The 12,058-nt window shown below is 43.2% G+C and overlaps 1 long non-coding RNA gene across 3 annotated transcripts in view; it reads right to left on the bottom strand.

Annotated features, from left to right (window-relative positions):
- Positions 1–2,310: 2,310 nt before the first annotated feature.
- Positions 2,311–12,058, bottom strand: part of LOC123632794 — a 29,412-nt gene continuing 19,664 nt past the window's right edge. For 2 of the 3 annotated variants that reach the window (XR_006733459.1, XR_006733461.1), the window contains exons 4-6: positions 5,154–5,282; positions 4,323–4,470; positions 2,311–2,462 (exon numbers count right to left, since the gene is read on the bottom strand). This is a non-coding gene — a long non-coding RNA (uncharacterized LOC123632794). The remainder of the gene's footprint in view (positions 2,463–4,322; positions 4,471–5,153; positions 5,283–12,058) is intronic. The other variant, XR_006733460.1, reaches the window with a different exon arrangement.

The following is a 12,058-nucleotide window of genomic DNA, read 5'->3' as shown; positions in this document are numbered from 1 at the left end:
CAGGAAAGATATTTAAAAGTCAACTGGTAGCTTTTAAATTCTGAGATGAATGAAAAATTGGGATTCAAACTATTGCCAATCTACAAATATTCAGATTGTATTTGTTTGCTGATTGCTTCACACTATTTCCAATAATAATAATAGAAACTGCTAAAAATGGATCATTTCAAGGACAATCCAAACCTTTAAAGCATATTCAAAATTCACTTCTCTGGGTAACAGGAGCAAAAATGAATTTATGAAAACAACTGTCATTTTAGTCACTCTGGAGCTTTCTAGATGAATACTTAGATCTTAAGGCATATTTCTGCCTATATTCCCAGCAAATTTTATCAGCAATGTTCAATGTCAGTTGAATGGGGGAAAAGAAGCTTTTTGGTTACTCATCAGAGGTAAGAAAAAAGCTTATACTTCTGTAAAATTCTCCTAATACAGCACCTGAGGCTGGGGTGTCATGCTGGGCCCACATTCCCATTTCCTCTTTCATAATCACCCTTCTCCCAGCTTATACAAGTTACATGTCTTACCCAATCCAAATCTTACTATGGGGCACCAAAAAGAAAAAAAAAAAGGACAGAGAATTCAGATTACTGATGTCAATGAAGCCACCTTATCAAGGGGTCATAAACCCATGGTAGGGCTCTGTGCTTTGGCCTGTCTTAAATATTATACATTTCTTTTCAGAGTAAAGCCTGGCATAGGAAAAAAGGTATTTGGACAGGGACATCATGAATTCACATTTTTCATACAGTGAGGAGGCAGAAGTGACGACGGTTTTAATTTCACCACCTCCTTGTTTCCCTCACTTGAAATTTGCTAAATACATCACTCTTGAGAAGAGCCCAGTGGGAGGGAAACAGCGGTGGGTGAGAAATGTGGATGGCCTTGGTGCTTTGCAGCAGCCAGGTGAGAAATGCAAGCTCTCTGTGAGCTCAACCACCCGCTCTCAGAGAATTCAGGCCTGAAAGGGTGGCCATGGGATTGCATATGAATACTTTTATGTGACCTGAAAAATGAAATCAGACTTTTTCCTGACAAGAAGTAAATCTGATTTAGCTCATCCGTCTAACAGTGAGGACTGGCTTTTGACAGTTAGATTATATGCATTTTCTACAAGCAAAATGAGTTGTAGATTTAAAATATATTCAGAGTATATAATAAAACAATTTTATTTTTCAAAATTGACAAATCTGTTTTCTATGTGCCAGAAATGGAGCCCACAATTTGGAACTAGACTGAGTCGCTTATAAAAGGGCTCCGGCCCCGTGGGCTTCCCGCTGCTCGGCAGAAAGGCTGCAAGTGTGGGAGCTCAGAGGTCGTTCTGAGCTGCTGGCCCGAGGACACAGCAGGGTCGGAAGCCTCAGTGATGTTGTCTCTGAGAAATTCATGAGGTCAAGAATCAATGCTGAGCAACAGCCATGCCCAGAGGGCACTGAGCCCAGGTGACTGGCTGCTCAACACCTGCATAGTGTCCCCTTTGCTGTTACTGCCCGCGCCTGGCTGGGCCATCTGACAGAGGTGTAGGGAAAGGAGAGAGGTTGGATAAGATGATCCCCAATATGCTTCCAAGTAGAATTTCAATTTGTTAATGAATAGGAGGCCGATAAGAAAAGACTTATGAAGGGGAATCCACTAATAAGTAGACAATCTATTACAATTTTTTACATGACTTGAAAATAAAAGAAAAACCTAGAGCAATCACTGAACTCTTAAAATGTAACAACGCATTTGAGAACACTAGGAAAAGCATGCTCAGCTTGCAGGAAAATGTAGAAAGTGATGTTGGTACATTTTTAAAATTTCATTTTAAGCATTAATGTGTTAACATAGTATCAATGAGAACTAAATAAAACAGAGAAAAAAAATCTTAAAACAAATTATTTTCTGGCCAGGCGTGGTTGCTCATGCCTGTCATCCCAGCACTCTGGGAGGCCGAGGCGGGAGGATCGCTTGAGGTCAGGAGTTCGAGACCAACCTGAGCAAGAGCGAGACTCTGTCTCTACTAAAAATGGAAAGAAATTATATGGACAGCTAAAAATATATATAGAGAGAAAAAAATTAGCCGGGCATGGTGGCACATGCCTATAGTCCCAGCTCCTAGGGAGGCTGAGGAAAGAGGATTGCTTGAGCCCAGGAGTTTGAGGTTGCTGTGAGCTAGGCTGATGCCACAGCACTCTAGCCAGGGTGACAGATTGAGACTCTGACTCAAAACACACACACACACATACACACACACAAAAAAAACAAATTATTTTCTTCCACTTGAAAAACCTTCCGTGAAATAAATGAGTTCACACAAATTTTCTATAATACTCTTGCAGGAAGGAAAATGTTTATTGTTAGGAGGAGAAAATAGTTGAACAATAAGATTATCGATCCCAGTCTCGAGTCTACATCTACCTCAAGTTGTTGCACGTACCACATGGGTGATCCCACGATGACTGCCACCAACCAGACCACACCTGCAAAAATGTTAAAATCATCAGAATAGCCCACAGTTGAGCAAAATATATCCATGTATAATTCTCTAATCATCAAGACCCCCTATTCTCAGGGCAGCCAGTCACTGCCCCGGAGCAGTGCAATGGTCTCCTCCAAGGTTGTCACTTCTACTCTTTCACTGCTCTGGAATAGTCTTCCCAGGACAGGATTTAAATGTTTAAAACTCCCTAATAGTGTTCTGTTGCCTGTAGGATGAACCCGCTGAGGTGCTCTGTGATCTCACTCGCCTCTCTCCCGCTTCACACCCGTGCAAGGTCTTCACACCCGTGCAAGGTCTTCACACCGTGCAAGATCTTCACACCCGAGGCCTGTTCTGAGTTCCTGTGTCCCAGAATGCACCATGCTTTTCACGATTCATGCCTTTACCCTGGATGGGCCACCCTAACCACTGCCTGTCTGTGGACTCATTTTCCAGGATTTCACTCAAAAGCCGCTTTGAAGGCCACCAACATTTCCTACTAAACTGACACTAATTCCTTGCTGTCTCTAGTGCAGGGCCTGTATTGTCCTCACTTCTTCTCAACTTCCTCTGAACTCCCTGAGGGCAAGGACAATGCCATTTTTATTGTTTTGTTTCCTGAAATAAGATTCCAGGGAAAAGTCCTGGCTGCCATAGGGGCAGATCCATGTTTGTTGAATGGATGGATAACTTTAAACAGGTTAGATACCACCCTCTATCATCCTTCTTAAAATCCAAAGTACATTTATTGTAAGCACAATAACAGAGGTATTATTTTCTTATTTAGAAAACAAACACCTATAACTTCAAAAACCAGGGTGCTCGTGGCAGTAAAAAAGAAAAACAAAAGAAAAAAACCCAGGGTGCTCCTTCCAAATTCCCTGTCCCCCACGAGTCTGTCCAGAGGAACTGCTTGGACGATGTGCCCTTAGCAAAGGAAAACCAGATTAACCGCAGAGGAGCATTTCAACCTACGAATCTTAGCAGACCAGAAAGAGGACAGAATCAAGAGCCTCAGCTTTGATTTGGGGGCAGATTCCCCAGCTTAAATTCTGCTGGATCTTTCTATAGTGGGTGGAACCATTGAGAATACTGGGTATTGCTTTGGGTTTCTGGGAGCTGAGACTCACTTAATCCATAAGTTGTGTTTATGGTAAAGAAGGTTTTAAATGACACAATTGTAATTATTGAATAGAGAAATTATTCTGTTTTATAGGTACTAGGTTATAGGACGCTGCTTCGAATTTACCATTTGTCATGAGGTATGTGTCCATCCTGACGTGCTCAGCCAGGTACAGTTACAGAACTGAGACCCAGGAATGTGTAAAGCAAACTCATGGAGTGGGTGGCATCTGTCTGGGTCTGGCATCTCCAGGGCTCAGTACCCATCGTTTCCACACACGCTGTGACCTCCTACTATTGTGTTCTCACCCCCAGGGCCACCTCTGAGCAGGGCCCCTATTTTCCACTTTTCTAAAAACACATTTTCTGCCCTCTGCCAAAATCTACCCGCCTGTTACCTTAGCCTAAAGCCTTCCTCACTAGGATGGCAGTTTGCCAGTCTAACGGATGTTGACATGGATGCCACTAACAGGCTATTCTAGATCAGCTGGCAGCAGTGCTGAGAAGTTTCAGACTTAAACTGAAGAAGTGCATGCAAAGTGATGGATTTTTCAGTGTGCAGTGGGCCTGGCGGAGAGCGAGGGTAGAGGGAGCAGCAAACAGGGAGAGGACTGAAACCCTCAAATGACACCCCAGTGACCTCTAAGTCAAAGGAGAAGCTACTCATCTGGTTTATAAACATGGTTCTCTTTGTTCTGCAATGACATCAGCACTGCCACGGCGCACCCAGCGGCCTCACCCAGCGTCGTGAACGCCCTTCGGTGGGTGTATTGCCACTTCGTCTTAAAAGGATGCACAAGTTTCCACAGCAATGCGGGTCATGGTGAGAATTTCTGCCACGATGGCCGTAGCCTGGACAAATGGCACCATCTTGCAAACGAAGGCACCTGCAGCCAGGAAACAGGAAAAGTCGTATATCAAAAAGAATAAATGTTTTATCTGTCTCTTTGTAATTATCATAGTTAATTCTGAGCCTCCATGCAAGAGTTTCATGACTGTAATTACATCATCGACACAAAATAATTGAAAAAGATTGTATTGGGTTATGTTTTCTTTCTCTAACTGAATTCTAAGTTCCCAAATGCTATGGAATTGTGTATAAGGCAATGAGAGGATAAATCAGTATCCAGCCATTGATAACATGTAGGAAAAATCCAAGTGACCTTTACTTGGGGAAGACCAAAGTCAGGGTGACTTGTCTCCCAGGCTCTACAGCAAAGAGTAATCTTTGATTCTTTCTTCCCTTTTGGTTCCTTGTCAAGTTGTGACAAACAGATAATTCTTATCAAAGACTCCCAGATTTCTTCTTTTTTCTTTTGTTCTCCTTTGATTCCCTGCCCAAGACTTTATAGAAGGATTATTAACTGAGTTTACTTTCTCCAGTACCATGGTCTCAAACTGGTGCCCACTGGGCAATATCTGGCCTGCAAACATGCTTGATTCCATTTACATAATGTTTTAAAATATGTTAATACATTGCTAATCTTTTAAAATGTTTACACTGTCTGTCTGGCCCCTTCACCGTGGGGATTTGTGAGCCCTGGTCTGGCACCTCTGCTCCTGAACTCACCTGCTCACGGCCACCAGATTCGTTATTCTCGAACGTCAGACTCAGGAACTCCGGGAATGTGGAGTTGGCAGAGGCTTTTCCAGAGGTCATGTGGTCCCGATCCTCTCTTAAACTTTGCTTCCAAATGCTCTGCGTAAATACAGGTGGAGCACCCCTCATGCACAAATTGAAATCTCACATGCTCCAAAATCCGAAACACTTCTGGCCCCAAACGTTTCAGACCAGGGACACTCAACCGCCACCGCCTGGCAGGGTTCTTGCTGCCACGTTCGCACCTCGGGGCTTTGCGAGGCTTTTCCTTCTCCTTCCAACGCTCCTCCCTAAGAAAACTCCCTCACATGGTCACTGAAGTCCTTGTTCACACGTCGCTGCGGTGGTTAATTCCAAGTGCTACGCTGACCGGCTCGAGGGAGACCTAGACAGCCAGGGTGCGTGTTGCTGGAAGAGACTAGTGTGTGAACCCCCGACTGAGTGGAGACCGCCCTTCCCCACTGCGGGTGGCAGCACCCCCCCACTGAGGGCTGGGACAGACCGGAAGGTAGAGGAAGGGCAAACCTGCTCTCTGCCTGCCCTTGGCCGTCAGTGCCCCCGGTGCCGTCACTGTCCCCCAGTGCCGTCACTGTCCCCGGTGCCCGTCACTGTCCCCAGTGCCTGTCACTGTCCCCGGTGCCTGTCACTGTCCCCCGTGCCGTCACTGTCCCCTGGTGCTGTCACTGCCCCCGGTGCCGTCACTGTCCCCCGGTGCCCGGCCTTCACACGCAGACTGAGACTCAGACCGCTGCCCCTTGGCTCCCAGGACTTCATGTCTGGGCTGGGTCTTCACCCCAGGCCTCCTGTGGCCTCCAGCTTGCAGACAGCAGGTCAGGGACCGTCTCAGCCTCCATAAGCATGGGAGCCGATCCCTCCTAGTAAATCTGTTTTTTACACATCTCTGTACATCCTGTTGGTTCTATTTCTCCAGAGAACCCTCACTAATATAGTCTCCTTCTCAGTGAGGCCAACTTACTCCAACACCGTATTTGCAGTTGCATTCCACTTCATTCCCTTCCATCTCCTCTCATTCCTTATCTCTTGTTCTACTCTTAGACCATAATTCTTTCCCCTTTTAACACAGATACACACATCTTATACATAATGCATATATTTTACTGATTTATTTTATTATTTATTGAAAGTCTCCCTACCCCTACTAATTAATAACCCCAGAGCGAAGATTTTTGCCCACTTTTACCACTGATGTCCTCCCAGCATTCAGAATGGCACACAGTAAGAACTCAATAAATATTCACTGAATTGAAGAGAACCAGTGATTAGTAGGCTCTTAATCCCCAAAGGCGTGTCGTTTAGTTTGGGAAAGGCTCTACTTGGAGACAGTGCTTTTCAACTTCACCCACTTCTAGTTTTGCTTTCAAAGTCTCAGAACCAACCAACTATCTTTTCCAAACAGCGGTTCCTCAAATATTTGAAAGAAGCTCTCGTGTCAGTGTCACTACTAAGCCTTTTCTTTTCTAACTGTCCCGGCTGCTCCTCACTCGATATGCTTTCCAGACCTTTCAGAAAGATCCACGGAGAAAGGCAGCCACGATGGCCTGTGGACCACGTGGGAGGGGAACCACACGGGCAGGACGTGGCCCAGTCAACACAGAAACGGGGGCCTGTACTGCCTCCCCAGGTCTGAGCACTCCCTTCTGTGACTGCGCCTGAAGGTGACATCAGTCTTTCATGCTAGAAATTTCCAACGGTTGGCTTTTGTTAGACCTGAAATCAACTCGAGATGACCTGCATCAATTTCATACAAGTTTTTGTTAGCCCGAGGTTCTCCTACCTCCTATCCTATGACTAAGGGAAAAATATATTTAGGTATCACCCTTTCCAATCCTTTTGGGGAGCCGCAAATGGCAGCCCAAGAGTCGATCCCAACCACTCTCACTACTTGCTACAATTTCCCAAATCCCTGCCCTGTTCAAAGTTAAGGCCTTTTTATGTTTAGAAAGACAGTTTAGATGCCCAGCGCAGGAATTTACTTTCAATGCTAACACATTTCACTGTGTTTAATACTTACCATTCTGTGAATGAATTAGCTTAATTACTCAAATCCTGCTTTGGATGTGATACTTGAATAAATGAATATGTGAATAAATTATTAATCTGGGTATCTGTTTTAAATTGTTTTTCTTTTCTTGCAAATTTGACCCAAATTTTTTTCTATTCTTTCAACCAAATTGTTTATAAAAGTGTTAAACAGTTCAAGGTTACAGGAATACCAGAAGAAACTTTTCATGAAATGAACATGGATCCATATGGTATCAATATATTTTAGATATCACTATGCAAACAAAAAAGAACTTTTGTTGCCATGCCCCTATAGTGTTATCTCATTATAGTGTCATCCACCCTAAATATGTTCCCTTTGCCTCTCGTAACAGCATGGGACACCTGTCAATTGATTTTGATATCAGGATACATTCTGATCCTGACTTATCTGATCTGTTGTTAGCCACTCGGAGCCTCCATTTCATCATTTGTTAAAAGGGATTAATAATACCTTCTTGTCATGGGACCATGGTATTTCATAAAGTGACATAAATACCGAGTATTAATATGTGATGTACTCTTTCATAAATGGCAGCTCTTTTATCATTGGGAAGCCCAATTAAAATAATTGTGGTAAATTTGGTACCCTTGGGGATGCTATGTTCTTTGTGGCTAAACAGACTATTAAAGGACAACTAATTTGATAACCTTATTTTCCAAATAAAGATATTGTAGTTCAAAGAAGTCAAGTGATGTGCTCATGTCCACACAGCTGCTTACTGACAGGATGAGGCCGTGAAGGCGGAATCGGTCTTGTGAGTCCAGTTCTTTCCGTGACATCACCCTCTCTCATCTTAACATGCCGTGCACACCCTTGCCTGCATGCTCGTAAATCATCTGTTCAATAACCCACTTGAGAATTTTTTTTTTTTTTTGAGACAGAATCTCGCTCTGTTTCCCCGGGCTAGAGTGCTGTGGCGTTAGCCCAGCTGACAGCAACCTCCAACTCCTGGGCTCAAGCCATCCTCCTGCCTCAGCCTCTCGAGTAGCTGGGACTACAGGCATGCACCACCATTTCCAGCTAATTTTCTACATATATTTTAGTTGTCCATATAATTTGTTTCTATTTTTAGTAGAGAGGGGTCTCGCTCTTGCTTAGGCTGGTCTCGAACTCCTGACCTCGAGCGATCCTCCCACCTCGGCCTCCCAGAGTGCTGGGATTACAGGCATGAGCCACCACGCCCAGCCTAAGTATTTTTTAAAAGTCCCATAATACTGTTGATTTTACATCAATTTCATCATGTGTAATTTCCTCAGGAACTTTGAAATTTCCAAAATGTCATAGAAAAGTGAAAATTATTATAATAACAAATGTAAGTGATGTTTTCTAACCACAAATTGAAAAATAAAATAGAACTGAAGAAGTTTCAGGTTAAGCCCACTGCTCTGAACTGGCCCAGAAAATTAAGGCTTTTTCACTAAATAAAAGTTCAACAACTTCCTGGCCAGGTGCAGTAGCTCATGCCTGTAATCCTACCACTTTGGGAGGCAGAGGCAGAAGAATCACTTGAAGCCAGGAGTTCAAGACCAGCCTGAGCAAAATAGCAATACCCCATCCCCACAAAAAATTTAAAAATTAGCCAGGCTTAGTGGTGCACACCTGTAGTCCCAGCTACTCAGAAGGCTGAGACAGTAGGATTGCTTGAGCCCAGGAGTTTGAGCAGTGAGCTATGATCACACCACTGCACTCTAGCCCAGGTAACAGAGTAAGATTCTGTCTCAAAAAAAAAAAAAAAAGAAAGAAAGAAAAAGAATGAAAAAAAGAATTCAACAACTTCCTTTAACCCACTTCACAATTTTTTAGCTCTCAATCTTGAAAAACTCACCTAAACATTTCATTCTATGTACAGTGTGTGCTTTCTTTCCCTCCCTCCTTCCCTTTTTTCCAGTAAAATCCTTTTTTAAAAATTCATCTAAAGTTATATGCAAAACTCTTATTTATGGAAAAGAGAGGACGGAACTGTCCTGCTGCTGCTGGAGCATCAGCTACCCCAGCACTCACCCACACCGGTCATCACGGCTCCGGGTAAAACAGACTGAAAACCTCTGTATGAGCTCATTAAATATGAAATGTCCAATTCCGAATCAAAAGTTCAGTTAATTATATCTCAAGTATTTTTGAGAGACTTGCATTTTTCAAGTATTCTGACTCACTGCTATTTTTAAAATGCAATGTATATGTGGTAGGCACTGTGCCATATAAAAACTTTACATCCATTATTTCTTTTAATCTTCCTAACAGCCTGAGTCTTGGAGCTGTCAGCATTTACACTAATTCAGTGGTTCTCAACCTTAGCTGCAAATTATAATCTTTTCTAACTTGGGGAACTTCTGAAAACTGAATACCAGTTATCACAATCAGACCAATTAAATCAGAATCTCTAGGGGTGGAAACCAGGCACCTGTGTTTTTAAAACCTTCCCAGGAACTCTCAGAAGAGCTGCTGAGAAAGTTAATTTTCTATATTTTCTTACCTGAGTACTCTTCAAATGTAGTACTATAAATGCACTTGGATGTGTACTTCTCCTGATGATGCTACCATTACTTAGAATATTTCTGGAACTCCTTTTTTGAAATTGCTTTTAGTCAACTTGCCAGCCACCACTAGGAAATTCTTTCACTGTGCACAGCAGGATTTCAGGGAGACTCACAGAGGTCTGTGCACACCTGGGCAGACTGTCCCTCCCCTTGGCTGCGCCTGTACCCACGGCGGGAAGAAAGTGGGCAGAGCCCTGTGGGTTCCCAGCAAGGCCACTACTCCATGCCTCCCCCAACATTCCCCACTCACCTTATTAATGCTTTGAGTCACAAAGGAGGCTAGAATTAGAACTGGTTTTCTACCTTCTTTCCATCTCATTTCCCACCATTCCCCACATAGAAACTGTATACTCTAGAAATGCCTTGCACAGTATTCTTGGACTACAACCAGCCTTCTTTCGTTCCTCCAAACTTCAGACTGATCCCGGTTTCTAGAACACACACTCTGCTGGGAACAGGCTAAAGTTTTCTTTGTGACCCAGCTAGAATATCATCTCCTCGGGGAAGGCTTCCTGACTCTTCCGTGCTCCTCCAGCAGAATAGATCCTCTTTTAACAAATTCTACTTTTGCTCATTTGGGGTATCTCCTATTCTCTGAGGCCCAGAGGGCATAAATAACTTCATTTTTCTATTCCCAAGGTAGAATGCTTTGCCATATTGGGGATCCTCAATACCTTTGTAAAATAACAAATTCTGAACTGATTTTCGGCTCAGATCACATTCTCTTGAACTCCCTTTTGTCAATTTATGGAGAGTTTTATGATTATTATCCTATCCTACAGCGTACCAGTTAATTCTCTTTTCATATCCATCTCCAGCCCCACTGCAGGCTCTCTCCTCTCCCCTGAACTTCCGTTTTGGTGTAGTTTACTTGATATCTAAAAACATTATTTATTCTATAAATCTGGTCCCACATAAACATAGGCAACCTCCAATTAAACAGCCTTAATAGAATGAATACCTTACACTTTTGTGACATGACCAAGTTTTTTCAAAGCACTTTTACTAACAGGCTTTATTCTCACACTAACCCTACAAAATGCATGAACAGCATATTACTTTAATTAGGTATTTAGAAGCTGGAGTGACATAATCTCCATGAAGTAGAAAGCAAGGAAAAGAGAAAACTTGAGAAAAACCTCGGCAGTGAACGACTAAGCCCTCAGCAGGGGAGATGCACCATGTGGCCTTCCCTGGGCATCATTCCCAGGACGGCTGGGACTAAATCTCTGCCTCATTCCACTTTCAAATTTCTCTAATCCCTAATGTTTTACTGCAAAAGTGAGACCCAGACATGCTGAATTAACATGTAGTAGAGCCAAAACAGTCATTCAGGTCTTTGATTCCCAGTATAAGCTCCCACTTGGCTTAGTTATGTTCGCCTCTTCAAATGGAACTATACACACCCAGCAGTGCAAACATACTTCATAAATCTGCTTTCACAAACATTTAGAAATGAAAACATTTCTGTCTTTTCTTCAAAAACAATTCTGAATAACGATCAAAACCTTTCCCATTAATTTTACAGAGTTAGTTGCACAGGGCAATTTTACCCAGATGCAATTATTCTACCAGAGTACATAAGAAAGTCTCTAACCCATAAGTCAATTTACGGCTTTCCACATGATGCATCATTTTCTAGTCAATGCTCTGTACTCGATGTTTAATGCTTTTTTGGAAATATTTACACTATGGATGAGATGGGACTCAAAGATTTCAGCATCCTGACCTACTAACATTAGACTCAGTGCAAGTTAATGAAAGAAAAGGAATGCTAGGGAAGTAACCTGAAGATCTCAAATTGGTGGTGGTAGGATGAAAGAAACACCCTCCATGAGTTTAAAAGGAACTGGCAATGGGGTGGAAGTGGCAGGGCTTGGAGGCATAATGATCCATTTCTCTCACATTTCCAACCATTTTCCAGGAATTCTGATGTGACCACAAGAATGTACCCAACTGTGAAAATGGGGACACAACCAGGACCTTCTTCCCAAGGTGCACGTAAGCCTTAGTGGCGAGAATGCAATGCACCTCTGGCTGTGGGATCACAACAGGACACTCTCCAGCTGTGTCTCTTTGGGGGGACTGATCTTTCGGGAAATGTGGGGTCTACTTTTTTCCCCAGCCTCCACATACTGCTCCTAACTCAGTGGCTCCAAATGGCTCCTCTGTAATGTCTGCTCCCTTCTAGGGACGGAGAATATCACCTCTCCTTTATCAACCAAGAGGGCATATGTTTTCTGTGTTCCTTCTTCCTGAATGGCTTTGTTAAT

Source organism: Lemur catta, chromosome 2 (assembly GCF_020740605.2).
Source record: "Lemur catta isolate mLemCat1 chromosome 2, mLemCat1.pri, whole genome shotgun sequence".
NCBI classification, from domain to species: domain Eukaryota; kingdom Metazoa; phylum Chordata; class Mammalia; order Primates; family Lemuridae; genus Lemur; species Lemur catta.
The sequence above is the reverse complement of the archived record's forward strand: the minus strand, read 5'-3'. Positions and strand labels throughout refer to the sequence as shown.